The sequence below is a fragment of the Fundulus heteroclitus genome, unplaced genomic scaffold, assembly GCF_011125445.2.
Source record: "Fundulus heteroclitus isolate FHET01 unplaced genomic scaffold, MU-UCD_Fhet_4.1 scaffold_160, whole genome shotgun sequence".
Classification (NCBI taxonomy): domain Eukaryota; kingdom Metazoa; phylum Chordata; class Actinopteri; order Cyprinodontiformes; family Fundulidae; genus Fundulus; species Fundulus heteroclitus.
In genome coordinates this window covers 3,029-16,017 of record NW_023396572.1, presented here as the reverse complement: position 1 = coordinate 16,017, position 12,989 = coordinate 3,029, and the positions used below count along the sequence as shown (strand labels likewise).

Here is a 12,989-nt window from a genome sequence, read left to right as displayed (position 1 = left end):
TAGTAGAAACAATGATCAGCAACGCTGCTATTGGCTGTTCAGCATGGCCAAAGAAGGCCCACAGTTTTTCTCCCAAGCAGAACAAGAGCTTTTAATGGAAGGTAATGCCGAATTTGAGTCATTAATTAAAACGACAGGGAACACCTCAAAATCTGCTAAAGCCAGGAGAGAGGGCTGGCAAAAAGTAGCAGGCATATTACATGCATATAAGTGCTGTCCATGGTAGATGTTTCTATTACTTGTGAATTTTTGCTTTTTAATAATTTCATATTTACTTTGTTCTTTTATATCAGAGCCTCCACGGGACCCACTAGAACATGGGGGAAAAATAAAAAATGGACATGGCTACGACAGACTTCCCTATCTCCTCCGCTTATACAGCTGCGATCTAATCCTGTTTACATGAAATAAGCCTGCTCGCGAGCAAAACTCAGAGCACGAGCATATATGTTGCTCTTAGTTTATGTGAACTCAAAAAACAAGTTATATAACCGAGCAGGTTTTCCCATAATACATTGTTAAGGAGCAAAAATAATTATTTAATATATCACCGGATCATGATTAGCCGGATGAAATCATCTTGGATGTGTCATTTGATCTCGGATGTTTTAAGCAACGTATGAAGAACGGGCCCCAGCTCGGAGGAGCTCAGCTCATTCTTTCTTTCTCTCTGCCACCTACTTCTCTCTTTCCCTCTCCTCTCCAACCAATTATGATTTTTGTTAAATAAATACCATTTTAAGTTATTCCGTGCGGTGCTTCCCTTTGATTTGTTATGGTGCCAGGACAAGAGCCAGGCCATAACAAGAAGAAATCTATCTATCTATCTATCTATCTATCTATCTATCTATCTATCTATCTATCTATCTATCTATCTATCTATCTATCTATCTTTCTTTAGACAGAGATATATAGATATATATAGATAGATAGATATGTATTGCAGCTGCTCTGTGAAGGCATCAGAGCTTTGTTAGACATTAGCAAACTATATATATATATATATATATATTTATATATATATATATATACACACGGGGTTACCCGCAGCGCTATCTCGATATGCTTGCATGTTTATTTGACGTTAACATGCGTTTTTTTGTTGTTGCTTTCGCGCGTGCATATACTGAATGGCAGGGAAAGAACACATGGATACGCCCACCCGCGCAAAAGTTGTATATATATATATATATATATATATATATATATATATATATATATATATATATATATATATATATATATATATATAATTCACTAATATCTAAACTCTGATGCCTTCACGGAGTAGATGCAATTTTGTAGAGACTAAGTCACACAAACTTGGACGTGTGGACCTGTATCTCTCTTTCTAATATTAGAAAAATCACATTCTAATATAAACAATATATTTTAATCTTGTGAAAAGTTGTGAAAAGTAGCTTGAATCAGCAGGTTAGGGTAGCAGGTCGACCTTCTGGGTAAGTAATATTTCGTTTTTCTTACTTTTTTATTCTTTTGTCTTTTTTCGGGGCGGGGGTTTCTTTTTGTATATCTTTGTATTTGCATAAATAGTCTCCTGAACTAACGTAATTTTCTTATGTTTACCTAAGACACATATTGAACCAGGGTTGTTCATCTTTTTTTTCTTCCAAAAAAACTAACCACTGTACATTACATCAGATACCGGTACAGAACTGCATAAACAGCATTTACAGAAAATGTATGAAGCATATCTTAAAATAAAAGAAAACCAAAGATAAAAGAAGAGGGAACAATAGTAATAATAATAATAAAGGGGCAACATTATATTATGCATAGATTCAAGAACAGGGTATTAAACCAGCAGATGAAATTTGCTCACAAAACAAAGGAAATTAAAGCCGCAAGCGGCATTGAGCAGCCCTCGCAGCCAAGCGCCACTCTGGCCTATTGGCCACTGCTAGGATTCGCGCACGGCCGCCAGTTGAGGAGCCACCTCTCGACGTGAAGGAGCAGCGGCTCTACTCTGAATACTCCCCGGATGACTGAGCTCCTCACCTTATCTCTAAGGGAGAGCTCAGACACACTATGGAGAAAACTCATTTCGGCCTTTTATCCGGGATCTCGTTCTTTCGGTCACGACCCAAAGCTCATGACCATAGATGAGGGTAGGAGCATAGATCGACCGGTAAATCAACCGCTTCGCCTTTTGGCTCAGCTCTCTCTTCACCACAACGGACCGGTACAGCGCCCGCTTCACAGCAGACGCTGCACCAATCTGCCTGTCGATCTCCCGTTCCATCTTCCCCTCATTCCTGAATAAGACCCCAAGATACTTGAACTTCTCAACTGGAGGCTGGCTCTTGGGACTTTCCTTTTTGACAAAACTTATAGTTAGAGTGGCTCATGTTATCCTGAGCTACCTCTATAGTTATGCTGCCTTAGGCTTAGGCTAATGCAGGACATCAGGGTCTATATTTCTCATTCTACTGAGTTCTACAGTTCTCCAGTCTACTGTTCTCCAGCTTTGCATGACTGTTGTCATTACAGCTTTTAACTTTTTGTTCTCTCTCTTTTTTCTTCATAGTAGGTACACCTGGTCTGGCGTTCTGTTAGATGTGGCATCATCCAGGGAAGACTGATCACCCGCTACTACCATCTAATGTAGAACAGATTACTGGATCAATGTGTGCTTCTGTGCTTCTTTGTCTGTCTTGTTGTGTCTCTGTCTTCTGTAACCCCCAGTTGGTCGATGCAGATGACCGTTCATACTGAGCCCACTTCTGCTGGAGGTTTTTCCTTCTTGTTAATGGGGAGTTTTTTTCCCCCGCTGCTGCTTCATGCTTGCTCAGTACGAGGGATTGCTTCAAAGCAGTGTTGTAGTCAAGTCACTATGCCTCGAGTCCGAGTCCAGGTTCGAGTCACCAGTGTTCAAGTCCGAGTCAAGTCCAAGTCATTAAAAAAAAAATCCGAGTCGAGTCCGAGTGGAGTTCACTACTCATCCGAGTCGAGTCCAAGTTCGTTGTAGGAACATGCCGTGACGTGTGATGTATGACATGAAGCAGTAACATTCCATTGCACTAATAACTCTTTCGCTGTAGTTACCCTTGGTTTTACTCGGTAAAACTACTGCTTTTTCCAAGTCTAAGACGTCTCCTAACCATGGTTTTTAAACATTGTTGTTATGGAACGTGCAACAGCGACTTGAGGTACGCTGATAGGCCGCATATGAAGGATGGCGTCGATCGGCCCTCGCAGCCAAGCGCACTCCGGCCTATTGGCCACCGCTGCGGTGCCGGCCGGCGGGCGGGGTTCGCGCACCGCCGGCCGCCCGCCACCGCAGATGCTATCACGCATTTTCCTCGCCCGTCCACCGGGCGATTCCCACAAACGCGTTCGGCAGCGTTCCCCCATTACTCAGGGCCGGTTCTAGTCCTTTGGTTGCCCTAGGCGAGATTGAGTTTTTGCCCCCCCCCCCCCCCCCCCCCCCCCCTCACTTTTGCCATGCGAAATACCAGTACTGTTTTCAGCATCTGTTTAGTGCTTCATTGAGTTGTGTTTACAGTTCCACAAAGAGTGCTGTGCGGTGAATTGTGCCTACAGTTGTGCAAAGTGTGTGCTACAAAATTGCAAATTGAGTGCTAAGCAGTGTTTGTTCTTTTAGTTTTGTTAACTCAGTGAGTGAATTTGCTCTAAGTATTAGTTTTAGAAATTGTGCTATAAGAATCAAGGGTTGTGTTTAAGCATTCAGAAAAAAAAACTGTAACTTAGCATGGAGTGATGCATAGACAACAAATACCAGAGTAGGTTTCAGAACCTTTTCTTTTTTATTATTTTAAATAATTTATTACACACAAAGTTAGGACTGTGCAAAAACACTCTTAACCATCTGTAAGGACACTTAGGTAAAGTATAACTAATAAACTGGATTTTGATGATTATTTGTACATCCATTTTGAATGCTCAATGCAGATAATCACTACAAAATATTTTATTAGGCGCCCGCCTATGCATTGAAAATGCATGGCGGAGGCCTTATGTTATGCACCCAATAAGGATTTCTTTATTAGGCGCCCGCCTATGCATTGAAAATGCATGGCGGAGGCCTTATGCTATGCACCTAATAAGGGTTTCTTTATTAGGCGCCCGCCTATGCATTGAAAATGCATGGCGGAGGCCTTATGCTATGCACCTAATAAGGGTTTCTTTATTATTATTATAGTACCGTTAATACAGCCCGAACCGTAGGGTCTACCCCCACATACTATATATCGAAACGTTGGTCTCGACGCCGCGATCAGGGCTTTTTGTACTTGACGCCGTTTCGACTTACATTTGGAACAAAATTCGCAAAAAACACTTCTTAACACAATTGACCTCTCAATAAAGCTCGGCTGAGCACGATACTGGTGTTTTGGTCGAGTGGGTTAGGTGTCGGGCTGCAAAACAGAAGATCGAAAGTCCGAATCCAGGCTGTGCCAATTTTAGAGAATTACATTTTCACCCAATATTTCATTTCCCTTTGGCTTTAAAAAACGATTTTTCAATTTAAATCAATACAGTTCACCTCATGCCTTTAACTTTTTTATTCACATATTTTATTTTTTCATGCTACATTAAAGTATTTAATCATGTTTTAATAACACCAATTTTCCATGCTGCTTCGATGCAGACCTTCTCCTGTTGGCTGTTGGCTCATTAGCAGCCTCATTTGTTGTGGTCTGTTGTCATTCACACAGAACAATAAACCGTGCCAGCCGACATGAGTTTTACAAACGGCAAAGCTTTGTCTTAAGCAGTAACGTGCCTACTGATTTCTACTGTTCTCCAGTTTTGCATTGCATTGCATTGAAATGAAAGTCACATTTCCTGCCACAGTTGTTTGCTGCTTCTCCACCGAAGCCAGGCCTGCAAGCTCTCCACCATCAGCAATCACTTATCAGTTACCCTCCTTCACTGCCTTGAATTTTAGTCATACTCAAAAACTGCTAGTTGAAAGAATAATTAATTTCATTATTATTTTCTGTTTAAATATCCAGTCATGTTCACTGAATTAGAACATCCTTTTAGAATGTTTTTTAGTCTGAAAATGACAAGTACCTTTTGAAATTAACCTTAATGCAGGTACCAAACTTGTCCTTAAACCACAATAATTGTATTTATTTTACTACTATAATGTACTATTTTAATCTTAAATCTTATTTTTATTAGTTGGGATGGCTGCCAGCACAACACTGCATTATGTCCTCGTGACAGAAATCATCGCTAGAAAAATGCATTATCATCATTCAACAATGATTACTGAAAAAGACGTACTTCGTTCCTGCAGTTCCTATACTGTCCACGAGTGGCGCTGTGTGAGCAGACAACAAGCAGTACTCTTTGAGTTCCGGGTCAGAGGTGAACTCCGTCTTGTGGCTGCTATTGCTTGCTGTGCTGTGCTGCCGTTTTTCCTAAATTACTGAAGGATATTGTTGAATCAAGTCCAATTTACCCAGACGAAGGGTGTTCCATTGGGTGTTTTTCTTGCAACTACGTGACGGTGAGTCGTTTATTTAATGTCGGTTTTATATTATGGTAGAAATGCGGTGGCTAGGCTGCACGCCACTGAGCTATATGCTACATGTAAAAGCCTAACAGCAGCGCGATCTCTCCTCCCGGGTGAAGCTGACACCCCACCCACAGAAAAAACTCTGTTAAATAGACGGAATGGTTAGTGCTTCGTTTGTGCAGGTTTGTGCCATTAAAATTAGCGTTTGTGCTGTTTTGGTTTTGAAGATATTAAAGAATATTTGTTAAGGTCATCCAGAGTTCACCATCTCCCCATTTTGCTTCGAATCCGATCAAACTGGGCTACTTTTTTTTAGTGCTTCGTTTGTGCAGGTTTGTGCCGTTAAAATTATCGTTTGTGCTGCTTTGGTTTCGGAGATATTATGAATTTTAATTTCAACCGATGACGTCATCCCAGCCCGCCGCTTCAAAATAAAGTGCTACGGTAAATCATATGTTATTGTCGTCACTGGAAAAAACGTAAGTCTTTTTAATATATTTCTACTGATAAATCAGTAACATTACTATGAAGTTGTGTCATCTACCGAGCCCCCCCCCCCCCCCCCCCCCCCCCCCCTACAGCATTCTTATAAAATGATTTATATATTCCTGCTTATTGGCAAAGATCTCTTGGGACACATGTTTTTGTTTGTTTTTTTAGTTTCCTGACTGAGGGGAGAGGCTGGAACCATAGACATCATATACGTAGACGCCCCATGGTACGCTGCCGGCCGCTGGGCCGACGTGCCTACAGGGCGGCCATCTTGGGTCAGACCACAGATCAGACAGCTGCTGTCAGAATGAATAGGAGGCGGCTCAAATCTCTTTTAAATCATATGTTCACAGTGATCGTGACCTTTCATTCAGATTACACATATTTATTCAGAACAAAAACATGAGATATATACTCGCAGTTATATATTTTACAGTTACATATTAATATAATAAACACAAATTATACACACATCTCTCTCTCTCTCAATCTATATATATATATATATACATGTGTATGTATATATATATATATATATATATATATATATATATATATATATATATATATATATATATATACATATGTATGTATATACATATATATGTATATACATATATATACACATGTATGTGTATATATCTATATCTATATATATATATATATGTATATGTATGTATGTATGTAGTCTGTATGTCTGTACTGTATGTAGTTATGTATGTATGTATGTATGTATATGTATGTATACTCTCTGTCTCTCTTCTCTATATCTCTCTCTCCTCTCTCTCTCTCTCTCTCTCTCTCTCTCTCTGTCTCTCTCTCTCTCTGTCTCTCTCTCTCTCTCTGTCTGTCTCTCTCTCTCTCTGTCTGTCTCTCTCCTCTCTGTCTGTCTCTCCCTCTCTCTGTCTCTCCTCTCTCTCCCCTCTCTCTCTCTCTCAGAGAGAGATCTCTCTCTCTCTGAGATCTCTGTCTCTCCTCTCTTCATCTCTCTCTCTCTCTCTCTCCTCTCTCTCTCTCTCTATGAGAGATATCTATCTCAGAGATATCTACTCTTCTCTCTCTCTCGCTCTCTCTTCTCTCTCATCCTCTCTTACCTCTCTCGTCTCTCGCTCAATCTCTCTACTCTCGTCTAATCTCATATCTCTCTTTACTCTCTATCGCTTATCCTCATCTCTCTCGCTCTATATCTCTCTCTCTCATCTCTCTCTCTCTAGCTCATATATATATCTCGATATAAAGCGTCTATCTAAAACCCTTGAAACAGAATTGTTTTGCAGAGCTTTTTTCTAGTGCTGCCACTTTGGGACTGCAGGGATGCCATTTTTGCAATATGATGCAGCCTGATTTTCAGGAATGCTGCCACAACTACTGACATCAAATTTGACTGGTGGTTGTTCAATGCCAAACTGGGTGTTTCAACAATGTTTCACCAAGTAAAAACACAATCATCTGTCCCAATCTCCTCTCGAACTATTGGGTGACCACAGCGACTTTCAGAGCTTGCTTGGATGGGAACTGGCGAATAACTCGTTCCGATTCTCTGACCACCCTCACTGTGCCTTTGGATGGAATCACCAACCCACCGCGATTTTTCAGACTGAGAAGATGATGACTCTGGTCAAATGATGTTGGCATGACATCTGTTGCTAGACTGCAACGGCACACATCACAGGAGAGCCTTTTCAAGACATGGCGTACAACAAACCCTGCAATGTATACCAGTGCATTGTCCACAAGACTACCAAAACGAGTAGGGAGGTAGCTGTGGTCACGCACAACAGCTAGAGTGTTTACAAATGGAGATGGGAGCTCCTCTGCAGTTTCTGAAGCAGACATCTCCACAGCAGACAGTGAGACTGTGTCATCCTGGACGGCTACGTTGCCTGACCCACTCGGTGAGACACCACACCGAACCATGAGATGCCGGAAAATGCCCTTAAACTGGTTGGCAGATGGATTATTGTTCCATCCACCTATAAGAGATAAAACACATATACAGTATATAAATGTACCATGCAGACCGGTGTTTAATAAACATTTAAGGACTGTAACAGGAAAACTATCTGGGAGCAAACATACAAACCTGATGCTCTGATGGAATTAAAGAGCAATTCCAAGTGATCCTGGCTAAATCTGTATGTACAAATGTACTGCTGGACTGGGAGTAGCTCTGGAATCATCAGCATCAATGTGTCGATGTTGGCGACAAAGCCGATTACAGACAGGAACCTGTAAAGAAATATGTCTAAATACCCTTATCATGCACGGAGCTTCAAGTAAGCACTTGACAGTTTTGTTCATGAACCGTGGTACATTTATTTGTCCACCATATATTTCAGATGCGAGACACAAAGGGGAAACCTTTTATCAAAGGTATTTTCCCTCAGTGGTATCCAATCAATGTGAATTTCACCAAGAAATTGCAGAAAAAAATGCTTTATGCTTCTTATTAGGGTTACAATGAAAATAGTTATATAATCAGAATATCATGGAAGCATCTACCAGAGGTGCCTCAATAGATGCCTAGCAATAAAAATGTATTTCCTTTAAGATGCTGAACAGAACTGCTTTAACACAAGAACAATCAATGACACCAGTGCAAGGTTAACATGGTGTTGTACATACCTTTTTGGTGTTGTACTTACCTTTTTGATACACCTGAGACCTGTAAAACATGTGAATTCGAATAGGAAAAAATGCATCCAAATAACACATTTGGCCAAGAGTGGAAATTAATAATCCTAATAATCACATGAACAAGAATAATTAAAAGCACAATGAAAGGTTTAGACAGATACCCAAGTTAATAAATAACTGTATCATATCTGTCAAAAACCTTAATGATTAAGGAAAAAAGACTGGAGGAGTACACTGAGATATAAGCCACAAAAGATGCAATCTTACCTGCTACAGTACATATCGATACTTGTACAACCTAAACAAACACTGAACACATTACTCAAACATAAAAAAGGCAGGAAACAGTGACACAAGAAAAAAAAAAAGAATAATTTCTTTACAGCAGCAGGTTAGAGCTGGGCAATATGGAAAATAAAAGTCATATCCCAATATGTATGACAAACCCTAGTAATGGCAGCATTTATATATAAAGACAAAACAAATAATTAACTATGTATATCTTTATATGCGATATTGTCCAATTACATATCTCACTTAAAAATATTTCTATATATGTTTTATATCGATACATCGCCCAGCCCTACAGCAGGTTGTGAACAAATCAACCCAGAGAACAAAGCATCTTATGAACTTAATGCATCAACTGGGAACAGAATATCAAATGAACTCGTGTAACAGAATTTTCACGCTATTAAAAAAACCTCTTTGATCGATGAACTGGTGAGCCATCTTTCACTGCAAGACTGATCAAGTACTCCCTTGCTCTAAGCAAGAAGGTCACTGTCTCCGGCCAGTTCAGAGCTCCAAGGGGAGCTTTAAACCCTTTGGCACGGGGATTGCGGCTATTCAAGATGTCAAACAGCCTGTCAATAATCTGAAAATAAATATGGACACCAACTGAGAATGCATTAATTGTACTCATGTTGCTCTTTTATACAGCATCTATGATAATCAACATGTTTAATATTAAATTAATAATTATGCAATGTATTTCATTCACAACATTTATGCATGTCTTAAAGTCATTTCTATCACTACTTCTATTACCTCAATGAATCCAGCGGTTGCTTCACAGTCTTTAAAGCATGAGTAGCCTAGGTCTCTCAGAGTGCGTAGAGCAACAGCTACTGAACGACTTAGCGTTTGTGCAGCAAGAGACACCTTCATCTTTGCATTATCAAAGCGGACATGCTTGTCGCTAATTTTGTTTGCAGCATGAAGACCGTCTCTGCTCTGGACATCATTGAGATGAACAATGTGCATCCAAGTGATGGGGCCCATAGTGCTCCTTATTGGACTGTATGCCTTCGGAATCAAAATATTTTTAATACATTTTGCACAAGCAGAAAACTGCTGTAGTACAATTAAGACATCTAAATAAATATCACAATTATCAAATGTAATTTTAGAAAGAATAAGCTGAGATAGTAATCAGAGCTTACCTGCAACATGTTGCGTGCTAGTTTAAGCATGTGACAGGCATCCAGCATCACAAACACCCGCTGACCAGTCACTGGATGAGGAAAAGTTGTTTTTAAGGGCAGATGAGGGTTTCCTTTGATTTCACAGCCAAGCTGGTTGCACATGCTCAGGTTGGTTGCATGCCCATCCATCGTGATGCACACCACTCTTATCCCACGTACATTAAGCTGCTCCAAAGCATGCAAAACTAAGACCTTCTGAGTTTCAGGTGAGAGAGAACTCGTCAGGTAATACGCAATTGGAGCTTTCCAATGCCCCTGTAAACCAACCACCATAAATACAAGGGCCTCAGATGCAACGTCTGTCTCATTAAGTCCATCCCCCATATCCACAAATCCAGACATGGTCTGAGTTTCAGGATTGTATTGGATATGCTTTTTGATGGCCATAGCATCCAACGTGAGAGTGACCCATCCATATTTAGCATGGTCCACTGTGCATCTTCTCCCCAACATGTCAAGCATCATCTTATTGAGGCCGGGTTTGGCATCAACGGAAGTCAGCCACCTAAGTAAGATTAGATCAAATGTAGAAAAACAGAAATAAGGCCAGTATTTAACCGCTACAAGTTCTTGTTGCAAATATTTCCATCTATCAATAGTCTGAAATTATTTTTAGATATCATTCATTAATACTGACAGCTGGACAAACTGACAAATACCTTTGCAATGTATGTGGATGTGGAAGGTGAAAATGTAAAGACTCTTTCAGGTAGCTGTAAGCCTTTGGTCCATGAAGGTGGAGAGTGAGGGCAAACTCTCTCTGTGCTTTTGTGTACTCGTGGCTCTTCTTTGAGAACAGCTCTATTGGGACATCTGAAATTAATTTGGCATTAATCTATTAGGAAGTTCCCTTCACATAACGTCCAACAGGCTTAGCCTAAAGCATTAATATAAAGGTATACCATATTTCCAAATATTATTAACAATTTACCTGAGTAACATTCCAGTTTATCTTGAAGATTTTCATTGATAAGGTTCTTCTCCCTCAGATCCTGCAGAACCGAACCCATATTTTTCTTAGCCCTCAGCTCTCGGATCTTAGCATTCCGCTTCTCCCGCTCAAGGCTTTCCACTCTTGCCCAGGCCTCACTAAGCTTTGCCTTCAGAGCAGTGGGGGAAGTCGGCAATGCATAGTTGTGGTCCTAGCAGAAAGAGGGAAGCAAACATTTAGTATGTGTGCATAACTTTGTTAGAACTGTTGATTGTGTCATCCTTTTGAGAAAAAACACATTTAAATTCTTACAAGATTTTTCAGAGGTTCATCTTTATTTGAAAACTGAGTTAAATCCATAGCCAGGCTCTCCTCTGCTTTCTTTGCAGTACGGGCGCTCCTCTTTACTTCTTGCTATAATACAATACAAGACACTCAAAAGTAAAACTCAAGTTTAAAAAGTCGTGTTACAAGGTACACAGTAATTTAAGTCTAAACCATTAGACAGGTACACAAAGCAGCGGGACCAAACACCTTCCAGTAATTATTTGACTAATATATACATAGCATACAAAGCAACAGGAGAAACATACTTTTTGGAGAGAAGTTGGAAAATTGAAAATAGATGGTATGACATTCAGTCTAAGCCGCACAATCTGTCCTGTGCGGTCGAAGTCCTCGTCCTTGAAGTGCTCACTGCACAACATGGAACGATCTGTTGCAACAAAACCATCCCGTCGCACGGCCAGTTCCGCTCCCACTTTTTTCTCAGTGTAGTGTCTTTGGGAAACCTGGAGTGAAAGAAGTAGCCAGATAGAGTGATATTAAAATGTCACTACATGTAATAGAAACCCATCCCTCTCATATTATTCCTTCAAACTACTACTGCTACTACAACAGTGCTCGCTTTTACATCATTGAAGGGGATTATCTCTAACTCATCCTTTCTCTCTCTCTCTTCTTTCTTTATATTATATTACAGTTTGAGTTATTTCATTTAGACAGGCATTTTCTAATGGGTGCACACTTTGGTTAATGACTGTCTGAATGGTTTATTTACACTTGTTCTGACCTCAGTCAGATCTTTTAGAAATCAAGGTGTCTAATGTACTTTTCTCTGCTTCCATCCCTGCTACCCATTAGCACAAAATGTGTTTATGCCGGAAAAAACTGTAAGTGTAAAGCATGAGGATTAACTATCATAAAATCTTACTTGTGGAAGGTAATTCCCCGGGATCTGGTTTGTAATGCCCTTTTATTTCCGCACCCATAAGCTGAGCAAAAGTCGGGCATCCTCGGACGGAGCTCTGGAAGTTTGCTAACTGTCAATACAAAATCGAAATTATTTATTAAGTAAGACAATCAATCATTTAATTCAATCAATTGGTCCCACGTTGCCCCTAATGGGGTGACGTCTTCAGTCAGCTAATTTATCTGGACATCGGTTGAGAATTCATCAGATTCAGAGCGTCTGAAAACATAAAGTACCACTTACCTGAACTGACTTGTATTCTGTCTGACTGCCGCTTGGTCTGACCTAAGATGGCCGCTCTGTCGGCACGCCTCTCACCCGAGGACGGGGCGTCTACGTATTCATGTCTGTGGCTGGAACAGTCTCTGTGCAGGATGGCTGGCGTCCTTAATGATGTTCCTCATTTGTGTAAAAAGATGTGGTCAGATCTACCGTTTGGTCTCAACACTTTTCTCAAGAAAGCAGTTATTAATTTTATATTTTTCTTTTATCATGCAAGTTGTTTTAGCTGCTATTGTAAAATGTGTGTTATATTGTTTTGTACTTTATTCCTGAATAAATATTGCGATTTATTTTCTCTCATTTAAAGAACTTTACTTTAGATAGCAATGTCAAGTGACATTGCCAAAAAAGGCATTTCATTTATTAAAATGTTCAACTGTTTTCATAAAGTCTATT

At 40.1% G+C, this 12,989-nt stretch overlaps 1 long non-coding RNA gene across 1 annotated transcript; it reads right to left on the bottom strand.

The window, feature by feature from the left end:
- Positions 1-10,694: 10,694 nt before the first annotated feature.
- LOC118558804 lies at positions 10,695-12,597 on the bottom strand. The gene is made up of 6 exons (XR_004928482.1): positions 12,555-12,597; positions 12,273-12,381; positions 11,653-11,850; positions 11,372-11,473; positions 11,060-11,270; positions 10,695-10,941 (listed from the first exon to the last, which is right to left on the bottom strand). It is a non-coding gene; the product is annotated as an uncharacterized LOC118558804 (long non-coding RNA).
- Between the last annotated feature and the right edge of the window lie 392 nt (positions 12,598-12,989).